Consider the following 18,844-nt stretch of genomic DNA (forward strand, 5'->3'; position numbering starts at 1 on the left):
GGCTAAACTCCAAGCCACCCCAGGAAAGAAAATACAAATCAGATGCCGAGTGATCAATGGGTCTACCTACCATAGACCAACTGAAATTAAGACAATCCATGTTGACTCTACCAAGCCAAAAGACTATAAGACCGAATGTTATAAAATAACAGAACCAACTTCAGATTGTTGGTACAATTTTACCTTTGTCAAGCCAATAGTTGTGTACTGTCTTTGGGGCTATAGAGGCACTGAATTATTGTTTGAATTTATGATTGACACAGCAACATCGGTGTCTATGGACAAAGAACCTCCGCCCACACTGATTTCTAGAAGTGTATCCACTCGGCCTCCTGTTAGTCTAACCCCTTATATCTTTAACATTGGTCCTTATATAATTAAAAATATAGGTCAACAACAAGTATTGTTCAGTCCATCATACTCCCTCAAACGGGTGGAATTATCAATGCAAACTAATATTTCTGTGGTCAAACCTACCTGCTCACCATTCCTGAGTACATCATATGCAGGGTGGTCAGCATGGTTGCATGGACGAACCCTCACTCCCTCGAGGCAATCAAAGAGAGATGTGACCGGCATCTTAGGAACAGGGTTGGGAGTTTTAAACAGCATAGATGCTGAAGTACTTGCCAACAAACTGAGCACAACTACAAGTGATCTAAACAAATTGGGACCCCCATTGCGGTCTTCTCTATTAGCATTGGGAACTAACCAGTGGCTCTTATCGGATGTGTTGCCTCAGTGGGAAAGAATTAATGAGAAGGACCACCAATTGATTGTGAATGCACTTGATGTAGCCCAAACCAATGTTTCTCTGGCTCTTAGTTGTATCCAAGCTCAGTTGTGGATGCAATCCACAGTAGCAGCAATTATATGAGAAGGTGAAGAAGGTACCTTACTCACTGAAATTTGAAAGGTAATCTGGGATAATGCAACTGAATTTGAAAGGAAATTTCAATCCCAGTGGAATTTAGTTACTTTTACTCATGACCCCATCAACAATAAGGCTACAGCTTTAATCCTAACAATACACAATGCTTTGGTATACACAATATACCCAATCATTGCATTAGGATTAAATCATAACGGAACCATACTCTATCCAATAGAACATAGAATATGGGCACAACAGAGCGGAAATAAATGGCAAACGTTTGATGCTGATGCCTGCATCACACGAGAACAGCAAGGATTCATTTGCGAAAGCAATACCATCAAGGCACAAGACATTTGTCTTGACACTGAACAAAACATTTGTCATTTTGAAATATATCCTGATGAAACCCCAGAAACTGTACTTGTATATATTGGGAAAGGGTGTGTTTGTGTGAGAACTTCATGTAATTTTATATTCATGAATGACATTGTTGTAAATACAAATAATCACTCAAACTTTTGTGTTTGTAATTTTACAAAGACAGTAGGATGTGACTTTAGTTATTCACCTCCTGTGACGTCTTATCAATTGCTGCAGTCAAACTACACCCTGATTCGTGATCTACCCTTTGCTCCTATTGGAATGAATCTCATGTTGGTGAAGAAGCTATTGCGACATGATGACCTGAAGCAGCTGTTGAGACAAGTCCAAGAAAATGGACAAAAAACTCTAATTACTGTCCATCGTGATGTGGAAGAAATACATCGGGTGTTGGAAAGAGTCAAGATAGATGAGGAGCATAAATGGTGGGACACTCTTTTTGGATGGTTGCCGACTGCTACAGGAACTTTCAACAAGATACTTCATCCGGTTGTTGTTTTACTAATCCTCACTGTGTTATGTTTTGCTTTGACAATTATCTTGTGTGTTAAACTTTGGATGATGATGAAGCGTTTAACCCTTCTGATATCCCCACAAGATGTATATGTACTTGATAGTCCTCACCATAAGAGCACATGGGATGTTCCCAATTCTTTTTAATATAGTGAAGCTTGAGTGACTATAGTCACAGGGTGGAAAATATCAAATAATGGCCAAAGGTGACTTAAAATTTAAACTTTAGCGTTGTTCACACATTAAAGAATGATATAACATTGAAGGAGCTTCCAGGATGGAGTACAGCTGCAGCTGGTATGCAAGGCCATTCCATAGTGTTCCCTGGATAATTGGATAATTGCTTATGAAGCCACACGGGGGGTGGAACGGCGTGAAGGCTCCATGGACAACCTCTGTGACAACACTGCAGAAGATGGGAGCTGGAGGGTACCATGGAGCTGATAAGCTGCACAATTACCACCCTGAGCCAAGAGTCTGACAGATTTTGACAAAATGCTGTCCTTTGTATGACCTTTGCTCATTATAATGTCATTATAATACCAAAACACACCTCCATCCCAAAGGCTACCCGCCTCCAAGGTGTGACCACTCCTCCCTGAGTTTGCACCCTGAATTTTTCATAAACTATACCTTTAAATGCGAGGCAAGAGAATTTTACACCAATCATAATAAAGGTATTTATGACTAGAGTTACTCAAGCTCCACCTTGAAGCTAAAAAATAATATAAAAATGGCTCAAGAAAGGGGGAATGTTAGGGAAGATACCATCAGGAAAGATACCATCGTAAATTTCCTCCGACTTCTGGGATTAGCCGACAGGCTGAGCCTCTCTTCCCCCCCATCGGGACCCCTTTGGGTAAGAATTTGGACTTTTTCCCCAGGAAACTTAGAAACCTTTATAGAATTGCTTTTGATTTAATGCATGTTATAGCCAGGCTGTATTATTTGTAATCTTATTATTTGCATGTGCTTTTGTAGGCAGTATATTTATCACCGGCAAACCAAAAGAACCTGTACTTCTGTTGCTTTAATAAACTGCACTGTTCGTTAAGCTAGTCGTAAAAGTTTCTCATTGGATGCCGCCAAACTCTCTAAATTATGGCCATGTGAGTCCATGGAGCGTGACTAAGCTGAAAGTGTGGTACACTATTTAGTGCATCCAAATTGCGATAGTTCAATAAATTGAACGCGACTGGACTAATAGTGCCAAACTATTCCCCCCCCCTTTTCATGCAACAAGAGGTTAAAGCAAGCATCTATCATTTGTTTAGTGGCCAGCCCAGCCCAATCCACAACACGACCTGTAGAACATGCACAGGATGCTGCACAAGAACAAAGACAGACATGCTTTTGAGCACCAGAACACCATACTGGAGTAGAAAGGGAACCAGGGCTTGATTTTCCAGTGTGTAAGTAAAAAGAAAATGGATATATGCGTTTTCTTTCCATGTAATAGAGGCTACAGCCAGAGCAACACACTGACTGTTCATCAGAGCTACAGAACAATGCAGAATAAAACCACATATACACTACTAATTGAAGCATACTCTCCAGATGGGCACAGGACTGGCCACATTACTTTTAGCATAAGAAATGGAAGGGATCAGCCCCTACTTTGCCAGATACAATCTCCCCAGATTGTGGGCTCAGCTCGCTGCAGCTGGAAGCCAGGTGTACCAGCAACAGCATGAGTGCACCAGGAAGAATATAGCATGTAGAGCCAGTGATAATCCAAAGCAAAACAGCTTGTCTCTGTGTCGGCTCAGGGATCAGCAAGCCATGCTATGGGGAGTGTCTGCAGGCAGTTCCCCCATTGCTGCAGGATGGCAGGCAAGAAGCAATGTGACAAGGCACTCCTTCCAGATGGGAGCTGGCTCAGGTATTCCTCCTGCTGCCAGTCACTTGCTTCTCCTTGGGCACAGCGGTGCCAGGGTGCTTGTCTCACTCACAGAGCATGTGGGCAGGAGAGAAAAGCAAGGGCTGCGGGCTGCCAGCAATGCAAGAGCAAGATTGCTAGTGAAAGCCCCAGTGTAAATACAGATGTACTCTGGAGAGGACTGTGGCAGAAATGCAGTTCATGTTAGAGAGAGCCATTTATAGCAAGCTCAGAAAGAAGCAAGCGTGAGGGCTGACTCCATGGCCTGCCTGCTCAGGCAGTAGGGTGGGAGGGCAGTTGCCTGCAAGGGGAAGCCATGAGGTGAAGTGACCACTAGCGAGGGGAGACCCCCTCCAACTTCACACTCTCTAGCAGCTCCTACAGCTCCATACACAGCATCTGCTATCAGTAATGCAGACCTATGCAATTTTCCATCCCATGCCCCACTTGAGACAGCCCCAGCTCCACACCTTCTCTGGTGCACAGTGCTACAGCAGCCCATTCACACTTGGGAGAAATGCTGATCAGAGCATTGCTCCATCTCTGTGTGTGACCAGATCGTGGTGCAGCAGCCCACCCCCATAGTCCAGGACCTCTCCCCATACACAGGGGCTCCACAGTCACTGGGACTTACCCTCTCTCTCTCAAGGTCACTTGTCTTGGGCACTTCCTGCTAGGATTCTTCTTTCCCTCCCATTTCAGGATAACTTACAAACTGTATTGCAACTGGATTTACACCAAATAAGGAAGATGGGGGGATAGGGACTAGCTCAGCAAAGCAGCAATGTGTCAAAGGGTTTGGGGGCTTTGCCTTCATTGTCCACCACAGCTGGAACCAGCAGTAGAGGGGTTTTGCAGATTTCAGCTACTGCCCATTAAACTAGCACTGAAAGACCTCAGCAAGAGGCTGAGGAGCTGTTTCAGGATCTATACCACAGCAGGCATAGCCTATTTTCATTAAGCCCGGTGCCAGACAGGCATAGAGCTTACACCAGTGACCTCTGGGTACAACTGGTGACAAAGAACAGGGATTTCATGTAATTCTGTAGCAAATGATGTCTGTTCTGTAGAGGTTGGGGGGGACCTTCTTTGAAAAAATATTGCCTAGCCTCAAAAGAAAAAAAGGTTGAAAACAGTTGACATAGGCCAATCGCATCAGTGAGTGGTGTTAAAAGCCTAGCTTCCAGGAGAGTACAGGGATCCCAAAGTAACAAGTCTATGTCCTGGTGATACCTACAAGAGGAGTGAAGCCAGCTAGGCATTAAGCCATCCTGAAATTCTCCCTGTTAATGAGAGCAACCAGGTTGTATTATCTATTGTCTCTTCTCTCCAGAAAACTGCTGGTATAGCCACTACCCCTCCACACAGCTGGGAAAGGACCAGTTATTGGAGTTAAAACTCCCTGTTCCTGCACATTCTGATGTCCTTTCCATGGGCTGCCGGTGCCTGCAATGAGGAAGGTACTTTATGCTTTCCCCCTCCATGGTGCAGAAATTCTCCACTGCAGCCCAGTCCAGCTGACCTTGGGAAGAGATAACTCTCCTGACATTGGGGTACCATTGCACAAGAAAGGAAAAACTTCCCAATGTAACAACAGTAAATCTCGTGCCAGGTGCAGCTCCCCAGATCTGTCTGAGACAAAATACAGCCACAACTTCATCTCCAAGTATTCATCAATATGGGCAAGAGGGCTCCACACAGGGGGCTGCTTCTTCAAACACGATGAGCCTTCATGACTTATTCCTACACAGTGACAAACCGGGACAGGTCTCTCCTGGGGTGAAGCGACTCTACACTGGCAGGTTGGTTCACTAGTAAGCAAGACAACACTGTAGCTATGTCTTCAACCAAGCTGCTTCTGCAGCCAAACTGGTCTCAGCCAGGGAATGGCTAACCACCAGATGATCCCAAAGGGTTTAAAAATCATTCACAACAACCCAGGCTCAAACAAGGCAGTTGAGAGTGAGTGTGTTTAGATCAAGGCTGTAATAAGGCTAGAGATGGCAAGCCTCATCAAAAGGTCTTTAAGTTTGAAGGGGGAAGAGGGGGAATCCATCAGCAGAGACGCAAGGGTCATCGATGGATTGGAAACTATGGCTGAGCCAGGGAATGGTCAGGTAGAAGTTAGGCCTTCCTACATTGAAAAGGTGGTGGGACTGGTAGCCCAGCTGAAGTGCTTTTACACTAATGCACACAGCATGGGCAACAAACAGGAGGAGCTGGAAGCCATTGTGCAGGAGGAAAGCTATGATGTACTCGCCATCACGGAAACATGGTGGGATGACTCGCATGACTGAAGTGCTGCAATGGATGGCTACAAACTCTTCAGAAGGGACAGGCAAGGAAGGAGAGGAGGAGGGGTGGCCCTGTATGTTAGGGAGGGTTATGAATGTCGAGAACTAATTGAGGGTAATAGTAGGGTTGAGTGCCTATGGGTAAGAATCAGGGGGAGGGCCAGCAAGGCTGATATCATGGTGGGAGTCTGTTACAGACTGCCTAATCAGGATGTAGAGGTAGATGAAATATTCTATAAGCAGCTGGGAGAGGTCTCAAGCTCGTTTGTCCTTGTCCTGGTGGAAGACTTCAACCTACAAGATATCAGCTGGGCACACAATACAGCTGAGAGGGAACAGTCTAGGAGGTTCCTGGAGTGTGTTGGGGATAACTTCCTGACACAGCTGGTGAGAGAGCCGACTAGGGAGGGAGCCCTGCTGGGTCTGCTGTTTGTGAATAGAGAAGGACTTGTGGGGGATGTGATGGTTGGAGGCCATCTTGGGCACAGCGACCATGAAACGATAGTTTTAAATTCTCAGGGAAGCAAGGAGGGGGGCCAGCAGGACTGCCATCATGGACTTCCAGAGGTCAGACTTTGGTCTTTTCAAGAGCCTGCTTGACAGAGTCCCATGTGTCCCTTCCATGGGGTGCAGTCCTTCAGGAACAGACTGCTCCAGCGTGGGTGCCCCATGGGGCCACAAGTCCTGCCAGTAACCCTGATGCAGCATGGGCTCCTCTCTCCACGGGTCCACAGATCCTGCCAGGAGCCTGCTCCAGCGCAGGCTTCCCATGGGGTCACAGCCTTCTTCGGGCCATTAATCTCCATGGGCTGCAGGGGAAGAGCCTGCTTCACCATGGTCTTCACCGTGGGCTGCAGGGGAATCTCTGCCTGGAGCACTTCCTCCTCCTCCTTCTTCACTGACCTTGGTGTCTGCAGAGTTGTTTTTTCTCACATATTCTCACTCCTGTCTCCGGCTGCAGTTGCTGTTGTGCAGCAACTTTCCCCCCTTCTTAAATATGTTGTCACAGAGGTGCTACCACCGTCGCTGATTGTCTCAGCCTTGGCCAGCAGCAGGTCCATCTTGGAGCCGTCTGGCATTGACTCTATCAGAAATAGAAGCAGCTTCTAGCAGCTTCTCACAGAAACCATGCCTGAAGCCCCCCCCACTACCAAGACATTGCCATGTAAACCCAATATATACGCATGGGTCACCACAGATTTTCTTATTTCTTTTATTAGCAAATATGAAAGCACTTGCAGGAGAAAAAGACTGGTACAGGCATAGCCTACCAGCTCAATGTGCCAGACACTGTTGTTGGAGAGAGTATGCCAGCTCAATCACCACTGCCCAGCCAGCCAGGTGAGATGCCTGGGATTAGCTGTCTGGTCCTATCTTTGCTCCCCCTTGGCTTCTGATTAGGATATGTTTTATGTCCTGATGGAACTGTATGGGAGCACCCAGCCAAACCGGTTTCAGAGCACAACAGGTGAGATGCAGGGGGTTGTCATCCAACTCAGCTTCATCTCCGCCTTGCCTTGTCTATGCAGAGATAACTTGGGGGGAGCTGCAAAAACGGCTCAGCCCGGGGTTGTCTCAAGATTGCATCACAATAAGAACCGAAACCGAATGGAGCCTTAACTCCCTTAACAAATAAAATGCCCTGAGTCCCATCCCACCACTAGTCCCATGACTTTGAGTGCTAGACATTACAAAATTGGCAACAGAGACTTGGCCATCGCACCACCAGAGGTAAACATCCCAGATAGTGTAATCCACTCAGGCATAATCCTGCACCCCCACAGAATCAGGAAATATAAACCGCGAGGTTTGAGGAGGAAAATGGGGGTAATCTTCCAACGATACAGCTGGCCTGTAGGAGATTCGTCCCCCCCCTTGTCCAGGATGCTGTACAGGGTAACTTCCCAGGGATTGAGCGACCTTACCTGAGAGAAAGGGTAAGTGATAAAGAAACATACGTATGGTATATGGCATGCTATTAAGATCGTGATTTGTGCACTCTTTTAAGGTATTAATATCTAGCGCGCTTGTGGTTTGTGTTGTTACTCTTCGGGATCACTTGTAGGTTGCAATAGTGTATTCCGCGAATTGCTTTTAAATTGCAATAGTGTAATCGCCATTGTACACATAGAACTCGCAATAGTGACGTATTGGACCTGTGAGTGAAGTCCAAATAAATTGTTAATTTGAACCTCTCAGTGAAGTCCTTTTTCCCGTTTCATCACAAAAAATGGCGCAGCGAGCAGGGTGTATAATGGACGAGCTATTGCAGAAACATGGTTGTAAACCCTCTCCCGCGGATAGGGAGAAGGCTAAGAGGTTGTGGAAAAGTGAGGGGAAAGTGGTGGAATGGGTAGAGCAGTGTCAGAAGGAACAAAAGAAAAAAGACTGAGGCTGTTAAGAAAATGGGTGTAGCTAACTCGGAAGCAGAGGCGCTGACTAATTGTAGTAAAAAGGTGTGTGAATTGCAAGCTGAAGTTGAGGCTACCAAAGCTGCTTTAGAGGAAGAACGAAAGACAAAAGAGGCCTTAAGGGCCCATGAAGGACAATTGGAAGTTGAAAACATGTTTTTGAAAGACGAATTAGCTGCTGAAAGGGAGAGGAATCGGAGGTTACAAGAAAAATTAGATCTTTTGTTGTCAAGTGCTCCGACCCCCTCTCCCACCCAAGTCAGGAACTTAATTATGTGTGCCGACCCTGATACTTGGGACGGGGACATCTGGGGTGACCCAGATGTGGAGCCCGAGGGGACAAGTAATATTGAAATTCGACCCCTCATTAAAACGGAGGTGCAGTCAAATGATAGAAATGATCGGAGATGTACTACAACACTGTCGCGGTTTTGGCTGAATTTACCAAAACCGGACCGGCAGATGGCCCTTCCCCCCCCTTCCCCCCCCCAAAAGAGGAGAGAGGAGGAGAAAGAGATAAGGAGATTCAGAAGTTTAGAATTGATGCCGTGAAAGACGAAATCAGGACTCAATAGTCGGGATGACTATTAAGCAGGTATCCTTTATTGCAGCGCTGGACGCACAGGGGATAGCTCCTCCAAATGTGCGTGCCCGACAGAGTCAGTTTAACAACATATATGCACACCATACATACATATTCATGCAAGGAGTTTTAACATATTCATTAGTTTCCAGTAACTCATTACCATATGCTACCTCCCTCTTGGAGCCCCCCATTTGTCAGAGATAAGATAACATTGTGCTGGCCTCACAATTGCTATCTACATAGGTACCTTCCTGTCTTGTTACTTATCGTAGCTCTGCAGGGGTGTAGGCCCCTATTTGTGGTCAGCCAAGTTATATTTGCTAAGCAAACCTTCAAGCCATACCTAGCCTTATTCTTTAATTCAATCCCCCCTTTTCTTTATGCTATTGCAAATTCTTTTGCATAATTTTGTTTACAGTCCATAATACATGTACTTGTTGAGCAACAGTTCGTACTTTCCACCACAGCCAAATGTTGAGAATAGTCAGCAGTAGGGCTGCAAAAATCAGCACTAGTACAGGATGCACTAGGAAATTGAAAACCTGTGCAGCGGTTGGAGATTTTAGTGAGGTATTTAGAAAAATGTCCCACCAATGATGTTCACCAGTTTTCTCAATGGCTGTGATGATGTTCTTTATTTCTACAGTATCATGCTGGACTTGCCATAATGTTCGTTTCGAAGCTTCCTTCACCCTCTTTAGCAACATTTTAATGTCTGGGTGGGAAAGCATTTTCTTCAGGACATTAATGTCCATTCCAATCTGTAATTTAGGTATATCATTGTATAGCATGAAACTGTCAGAGATCAACTGAGAAGTGGTTATTGGAGCAGAATAATTAAAATCACAACCTTGTATCTTGGTAAAATTACAAACACAAAAGTTAGTTCCATTTGTTTCTTCTTCACAAGTATCAATGCTGACATTAACACAACTAGTCCTTATACAGACACATCCTTTTCCTACATAATACACCTGTGATTGAGCATGTTCTGAGGGAAGCATCTCAAACGTGCATGTACTGTCCTCTGTGTCTAAGCACAAATCTTCGTTTTCAATTACTGCATTCTCACAAACATATCCTAGTTGTTCCTTTGGGATGCAGGCTTCGGTACTAATGGTCTGCCATTTTCTTATATCATCATTATATTTTGCCCAAACATTATGGTTTATTGGTCTGACTACTACATCTTGATGGATTGCCCCTAGTGCTAAAATAGGGAAAATATCCCATACCTTTGCCTTTTGAATTGTCAGCACGTAGGCTTCAATTCGTTCTTTTGTGTCATCATAGGTGAAATTAACTAATTGCCACCAAGCCCGATGTTTTAATTCGAATGGGGTGGTAGTATCGTTCTTAGCGATAATTTCTCTAATTTCCTGTGGTAGGTTTCCTGACATCCCTTCTCTGATTATATCAGAAACCACAGATTGTATCCAAAGTTGTGTTTGTATACACTGAATGGCAATAGAGACATTTCCTTGTAGTCCTTTTACAAAAGTTGCTACTGCTTGGAAATCCTCAGTAGTATGGTTAGATAATAGGGAAACGAAATCAACAGTTAATTGCTGAGTTTCAGCCAGAGTGATTAAAGATGACCTTAGTGGTACTTCTAGCCTTCCTAAATCAGAGGTGACTGTGCTCAGTTTATTAATTATTACTTCCTGATCAATCGAGTTTAAAACTCCTAGTCCAGATCCAAACCATCCTGTTAAATCTCTCTGTTTCCTTGAGTGGTGAGCTCTGGAATGTAACCATGCCTTCCATCCTTTAAGACTTTGCGAAATAAAAGGTAAGCATTCTGATTTCATCTGAGATATATCAGCTTGTACCTTTACCCGTACCTTCTTTAAAGAATATGTGGGGTCCAGAAATAATTTCTGCTCATTGGATTGTCTCACTACATAAGGGCCTGCGAACGAAAGGTTATGGTATTTCACAGCACATTTAGCTGGTTCAAACAGAGGGATGGTGGTTGGACTTGGAGTAATTATATTTCTCCGAGGCACATAGAGCACAAAGGGGAATAGGAATGTTGCTGCACGGCTTTCTAGACTCCATAGTGCGCATATCTTATAAACTGCTTCTCCTTTATTTACTATAGTAAGGCTACATTGAGGTTGCTGACATGTAGCCTTCAAAGCAGTTGTTGGTACTTCCCATATGGTAAATTTCCCTTTTTCAGTGCTATTGTATTTTATATTTATAGTGATGTTTTCAGCCTTTTCAGATGCATTACAAGTAACCCTACTCCTAAAGGTAAATGTTTGAGTGAAAGTTTTTATCTCCTTTTTGCATGCTATATTTTCCCTATATATTACATAATTTTTATATATTACTGGTGCATTATAATTGAGAATAGTATTTGAACGTTTCACTTCTGGAAAGGGGATAAGTTGGGGAGAGAGAGTATCCATACCATGTGTGGCGGTTATATCCTTTGGGACTAAAATCAAGGCCGCTTGTCGGTATGATCTTATAATTTCCCTTGCATCATGTATAACTCCTATGCACCTAATCATTGAACTAACTTTAGGTTGGACCTCTGCTCGACAGTAATCTTGGTGGAATGTACATACTGCTGAAAATATGCATTGTTGTGGCTCTTATAAATTATATACATAAATGCCAACCGTTATTACAGAGGTTAAGTACACTTGTGTCATATCAAATTTACATGCTTTATCAATCAAGCTGTTTTCTCTTATTTCAAAGGATGGTATCTGTTGTGAATCTCCCCAGTCTCTTTTAATCTGGCCATCAATTTTTAAAACTGTGTATACCTTAGTCTTTTTATATGTGATATTCAGACCTGCATTGCCCAAATGTCCATTCCTGGTCCAGTCTTCGGGGTCGGGGACATCATCTAGGTCTTGATGGGTGGTGCAGTTCTCTGTCCATCCAGCTGTGATGTAGAAGATCACAATAATGATCTCCGGAATCGCAGTTTTGCTGATCCGGTACGTTCGGAGGTCCATTTCTGCTCAAATTGGGGATCTTCCTTATGCCTCGGAGCCGTCTTTTGTAATCTTAGTTTTAAAGGTCCTAAAGGTTCAGAAGTCCACTGCTTGTCTGGAGCTTTTTTCACTCGAGAGTAGTGAATCCAGGACGGCTGCTCCTTCACCTTGATTGCAGTGAAGGTGGTCAGTAACACTTGAAATGGTCCGGTCCACCTCTCTTCCAGTGGATTGCCTGAAAAATTTTTGATATAAACCCAATTTCCAGGACTAAAGGGATGGATAGCGTGATCCAATCCCTTAACTCTAGTTCCTAGGACACTCTTATTGATTTTCTCTAATTGTTTTCCCAAAGAAATAACATATTTTTGTAAATAAGAATTACCCAACTGGTTTAAATCTTCTCCTTTATATTTTGTCTGGTATGGTCTCCCATATAGTATTTCAAAAGGGCTTAGGTTTTCTTTAGCTCTTGGCTTTACACGTAGTCTAAGCAGAGCTATGGGTAATGCTTGATACCAATACAAATCTGCTTCTTGACATATTTTGGCTATCTGCTGTTTTATCATGTGATTCATTTTTTCTACTTGCCCACTGGCCTGCGGCCTATATGGGGTGTGTAACTGCCAATCAATTCCCAATAGTTTGCTAACTTGCTGCACTATTTGTGCACAAAAGTGAGTACCTCTATCTGATGAGATGACTATAGGTACCCCAAATCGAGGTATTATCTCATTCAATAACACTTTAGTCACTTCTCTTGCTTGGTTTGTTCTACAGGGAAAAGCCTCTGGCCATCCAGAAAAGGTGTCTGTAAGCACCAATAAGTACTTATACCCCCCTTTTCTTGGGAGTTCGGAAAAATCGATTTGCCAATGGTCTCCTGGTATGTTTCCTTTCCCAATAGTTCCTAACTGTACTCGATTACCTGTGTTGGGGTTATTTCTCAAACATGTTTCACACTGCTGAGTCACCTGTCGAACAGTGGTATATAAATTCTTCCCTATCCATCTTTGGCCTAAAAATTTATATAACGAATCTGCTCCCCAATGTGTCTTATCATGTTCTTCTTTAACAAGTCCCCACACTAGTTTGGCAGGTATAATCATTCTACCATCACTCAAATGAGCCCATCCCCGGGAAGGAACTTGTCCTCCTAATTCTCGTATGAACTCCTCATCTAATCTAGAATATTTAATGCCCTTGTGGTCATCCAGGTCTTGATTTCTATTGTCTGGAATTAAGGCTAGAATTTGTTCTTTCTGTATTCTTTCTGCTGCCTGTTTAGCCTCATAATCAGCCAATCTGTTACCTCTTTCTTGGTCAGTGTTACCCCTCAGATGTCCTCGACAATGCATGATGGCGACGCTAGCTGGTAACCGTACTGCCTCCAGTAGACGAAGTATTTCTTCTGCATGTTTGATTTGTTTTCCTTGTGCGGTTAGCAATCCTCGTTCCTTCCAGACTGCTCCATGAGCATGAACAACTCCAAAGGCATATTTGGAGTCTGTCCATATATTTATCCTTTTCCCTTTCGCCAGTTCCAAAGCCCTAGTCAAGGCAATAATCTCAGCCTTTTGAGCTGATGTCCCGGTAGGCAATGGTTGGGATTCAATTACCTTATTTGTTGTGGTCACTGCATATCCAGCCTTACGGATACCTTGTCGGACAAAGCTACTTCCATCCGTAAACCAGGAGTCCTGTGCATCCTGCAGGGGTTCTTCTTTCAGATCTGGTCTGCTAGAATACACAGCCTCTATTGTTTCCAAACAGTCATGTGTTAGCGGTTCCGTTGTTGCTCCACTAAGGAAAGAAGCTGGGTTCACAATGTTAGTCCTGGTATTTCAGAAACCTGGATGGGGAAAGCCAGTGATTCCCTTTTTGTTCCAATACAGCGGATACAGTATGCGAAACCAACACTGTCATCTTCTGGCCCAAGGTAAATTTCCGGGCTTCCTCAATATTTAGTATTACGGCCGCTACCGCTCGTAAACATCCTGGCCATCCTTTACTTACTTCATCTAATTGTTTAGAGAAATAAGCTACAGCTCTTTTGTATGGTCCCAGCCGCTGAGCTAAAACTCCTAGAGCTATTCCTTGTTTCTCATGAGAAAAGAGCCAAAAAGGTTTGGTTACATCAGGCAAGCCCAAGGCCGGGGCTCTCATGAGTTCCTTTTTGAGTATTTCAAATGCGTTCTGAGCTTCTTTGGACCATATCAATCTAATGGGATTATTTTTCAAAAGTTCATATAAAGGTTTCACTATTATTCCGTAGTTATAAATCCATAATCGACACCAACCTGTCATTCCCAAGAAGGTTCTGAGTTCTTTTACCGTCTGAGGAAGTGGGGTTTTACAGATGGCTTCTTTTCGTTCAGTTCCCAACTCCCGTTGTCCTCCAGATAATTCATATCCCAGGTAGGTCACTTGCTGTTGTACCATTTGAACTTTCTGTTGAGAGACTCGATATCCATTTAGTCCAAGAAAGTTTAACAAGCTCACAGTCCATTGGATACACTCAGGTTTGGTTTCAGTTGCTATTAACAGGTCATCCACGTATTGTAAAAGGGTTCCATTTTTGGAAGGAGGCTTCCATCCCTCAAGCTCACGTGCTAATTGATTTCCGAAAATTGTTGGACTGTTTTTGAAACCTTGGGGTAACACTGTCCAAGTAAGCTGGGTTTTCCTACCAGTGGTAGGGCTTTCCCATTCAAAAGCAAACAACTTCTGACTTTCCTTAGCCAAAGGCAGACAAAAGAATGCATCTTTTAGGTCTAATACTGTAAACCATACCTGACTGTTTTTCAATTTGGTAAGTAATGTATAGGGATTGGCAACTACAGGGTGTAAATCTTTAACAATTTTGTTTATTTCTCTTAGGTCCTGAACTACCCGATAAGTTCCATTTGGTTTCTTTACCGGCAGTATGGGGGTGTTATATTCTGATTCACATTCCACTAGTAGTCCATGTTGTAAAAAGTTCTTAATTGGACCTTCTATCCCTCTGCGATCTTCTAATCTCAGGGGGTATTGTTTTTGACGTATTGGGCTTGCTCCCTCCTTAAGTTGTATTACTATGGGGGTAGCGTGTTTCGCCCTTCCTGGAGTCCCTGTAGCCCAAACCCCTGGATATACCTGATTAATGATTTCTTCAAGTTCGGGTGATGACACAGTGGGCTTTTCAGAGTGCATTAGGGCTAGGCTCAAAATTTCAATCAACTGATCTTCTTTCACTTTTAATTCCATGGCTCCTTGATTAAAAACTATCACTGCTCCTAATTGCTCTAATAAATCTCGCCCTAACAGTGATTTGGGGGAATGTGGCAAGTATAAAAATCGATGTATTCCGATCTGTTTTCCTAATTTAAATCTAAGGGGTTCCGAAAAGAACGCCTTTCTCTGCTGGCCAGTGGCTCCTATTACATTTACAAAATCCTTGCTTACAGGCATTAATTCTTGATTTCTAACTATCAATTCAAATCGTTTTGCCACCTTAGAGGGATCATCTCGATACCCTCTAGCTACCTCCTTCCAGTCATTTAAATCAGTGGTGGAAAACGGAATTTTCACTCTAGCTGGTCCACTAGATCCCATTACTTCCCGTAACGGGGCTAGGAGTTGTGGAGCTCTCTGAGTTTTACTCCTGGTTCTTGCAGTAACTGGAGTAAAAGCAGTTGCCGCTTCCCCTTCTTCCTCACCGCTACCGCCACCCTCTGTCTCAGGGAATGGCGACTGGGGTGGAGAAAGCGGATCTGGCAATGGAGGGGGGGGGCATTCCCAAATCCTCAAGCTGATCTTCTGTTTCCTCTTTCCTCTTACTGGATTCTGTCACTTTTAAACACCTTTGTCCAATACTACATGCCGAGCAACATCTCTTCATTTTCTGCTGCCCCTTCCTTTTATCTTTATGTTCTTTCTCGAGGGACAAAACTAAAGGGTCTTGCGGTGGTATATTAAATCCGCAGTCCTTTTGCCATTCAGGATGATTTCGCAAAGTGAAAAACATATCCGCATACATAACCTCATCCCATTTTCCTTCTCTCCGTAAGAACAACATCAACTGCAACATAGTATTATAGTTTAGAGTTCCATTAAGAGGCCACTTTTCTCCATCATCTAATTTGTATAAGGGCCACCATTGATTACAATATTTTATCAAAGTTTTCTTATTCACGTTCCCACCTGACGGTCCTCCTATATTTTTCCAATGTTTTAAAATACATCCTATGGGGCTCTTTTTCACAATTCCGCCACTTTGCTGTCCCCCCATATTTGCTAATTTAACACAGTACAGTTAGAGGATACAATCTGTCTCCTCAATATTCCTCCCACTGCATCCACAGCTGGCAATTAGGGCACTCAAGATCAGTACAATCTGGATTAGACCCAAACCAGTGAAAAAATCTTAAAACAATTTTAACGCTTAACACTTATTGTTTGCTTTACACCCGTTATCTGGGTGGAAAGGACAATATCCATTTATATGACCGATCATATTCATCCAGTCAACCAAATACACTCGCTTTGTTCATCTCCGGCCGCACCCCTCGTGGGATAACGGAACCGCGGATCAGAACTCCACACTCGCTTCGCAGCTGTGCCGCGTCTCAGTCATACAAGAGCTAGCTCAATTCATTCACACACCTTTTACCAAATCCAAATCAACTTTCAATAAACAATTCCTTTAAACAGTTCCAATTTCAATACCGATAAGTTACTACCACCACAAAGTACGTTAATGCAAAGGTACTTAGCTTTACTCGCGACCGTACCTAACGTACTAAAACCAAGTGTATGAAATACAAAAGTACAAAACACAGCATGTGCTCATACCCGCATACACAAACCAAACCAAGTGTACGAAATACAAGAGTACAAAGCACAAAATGTGCCTGTACCCGCGTACACAAACCAAACCAAGTGTACGAAATACAAGAGTACAAAGCACAAAATGTGCCTGTACCCGCGTACACAAACCAAGTGTACGTAATGCAAGAGAGCGCAGCACAACCTGAGTTGCGCAGCACAACTCACGTACGCAGTATGCCCTCAGGCACTAGTAGCCTGGCATACAGCGCCCTGCGTAGGACGTCTCCTACGACTTATGGGAACCCCAAGTGACCGGTTCCAAAAACCAAAACTCTTTTTTTTTTTTTTTTTTTTTTTTTTTTTTTCCTAATTTTTCTTAAAAGAATACCTTATTTTCTAGATGGTCCTTGTCTGCCCCCGCAGTGATCCGTATGAGGCGAGGAGTCCCTCCGGGAAGATCCCGGGGGTACCCTAGGGAGTCCTGTTCTCAGAGGGTCCTGCAGCCGAGCAGAGAGGGTCCCATCTGGGGTGCCAGAATTGATGCCGTGAAAGACGAAATCAGGACTCAATAGTCGGGATGACTATTAAGCAGGTATCCTTTATTGCAGCGCTGGACGCACAGGGGATAGCTCCTCCAAATGTGCGTGCCCGACAGAGTCAGTTTAACAACATATATGCACACCATACATACATATTCATGCAAGGAGTTTTAACATATTCATTAGTTTCCAGTAACTCATTACCATATGCTACCTCCCTCTTGGAGCCCCCCATTTGTCAGAGATAAGATAACATTGTGCTGGCCTCACAATTGCTATCTACATAGGTACCTTCCTGTCTTGTTACTTATCGTAGCTCTGCAGGGGTGTAGGCCCCTATTTGTGGTCAGCCAAGTTATATTTGCTAAGCAAACCTTCAAGCCATACCTAGCCTTATTCTTTAATTCAGAATGAACTAAACTACTTTAATGAAAAATTAATATTAAAATAAAAATAAAGAAGAAAATAATGAAATAGATACAATATATACAAAACCGTATCAAGCTCCCAGGATGTCAGTTACATCACCGGCAGGCACTGGGGAAGTCCCAGACTGGACTCAGTGACGAATGGGAACTGGATTCCAGTCTGGAGTCAGGAACACACGGATCAGGATCAAAGGCAGATGAACAGACAGAGTCCTCTCTGGACGTCGGCCATCGCAGGAAGGGGCTGACCCTTTGATCCCTCAGCTTTTATACTGAGCATGGGGCAGATGGGATGGAATACCCCAGTTGGTCAGGTTTGGGTCACCTGTCCTGTCCACTCCTCCCCACCGATGTGACCCCTCTACGTTTTTTCCGTTTCCGACCCTCTAAGGGGGCAAATAACGAAATTGGCTGACCTTGGTTGTTATAGCAATAAGTATAAGCAAGGGCCTCCCTGCATACCATTCCTTGGCATGGAGCACAAACATTGGTCTTATCATTCTGAGAACGAGCAGTTTTCTCCACAATATGCTGTTAATTTCAGAAAGTTAGAGGAGGCCTAGCTAGGATGTAAAGTTACAGAACAGAAAATTGGTTCGGTTTTACTTCAAACCGGGACATTCCACCCCTTATTCCATACCATCTGCATCATGCTTAGATTACAACTACTATCATCTATAATATCTATACATACATACATATATAGATAGATATATGTAAATCACTCAGTTATAATTTATCTCTATATACAAAAGCTTAAGTCCATTTCACAGCAGATCAGGTTCTCAGGGTAGGAAAGACAGTGTGAAATTCATTGTGGTTCGTGCCCATGGGTAACATGTCCATCTCGGAGAAGTTTTACTAGACGCCACTTGATCAATCCGGCTAGGTTTCATCATTGCAGTGTCATCCTGAAAAACACTTATAGAACACTGTTAGTATTGTAAACAACTAACATCATACTCGGAATTAAGTATTCTCACCCAGGGTCAAATTCCCTTGAGGTACACATTGAACTTCTCCATTCTTCAGCATCACCCACCAAGTACATCCAGGTCCTTGAGCAAAAACAGTCCCACGAATGGGTTTGCCTTTGCCCAAGGCAGGAAAAACCCATACAGTTTTCCCTAGCATATTCCTTTCATGCACCACAGGGACTTTATCCCCTTC

General features: G+C 43.7%; 1 pseudogene; it reads left to right on the forward strand.

Moving 5' to 3' along the window:
• The first annotated feature begins 277 nt into the window (after positions 1–277).
• LOC141476760 (uncharacterized) lies at positions 278–1,918 on the forward strand (annotated as a pseudogene).
• The last annotated feature ends 16,926 nt before the right edge of the window (positions 1,919–18,844 follow it).

The sequence above is a fragment of the Numenius arquata genome, chromosome W (assembly GCF_964106895.1).
Source record: "Numenius arquata chromosome W, bNumArq3.hap1.1, whole genome shotgun sequence".
NCBI classification, from domain to species: Eukaryota; Metazoa; Chordata; class Aves; order Charadriiformes; family Scolopacidae; genus Numenius; species Numenius arquata.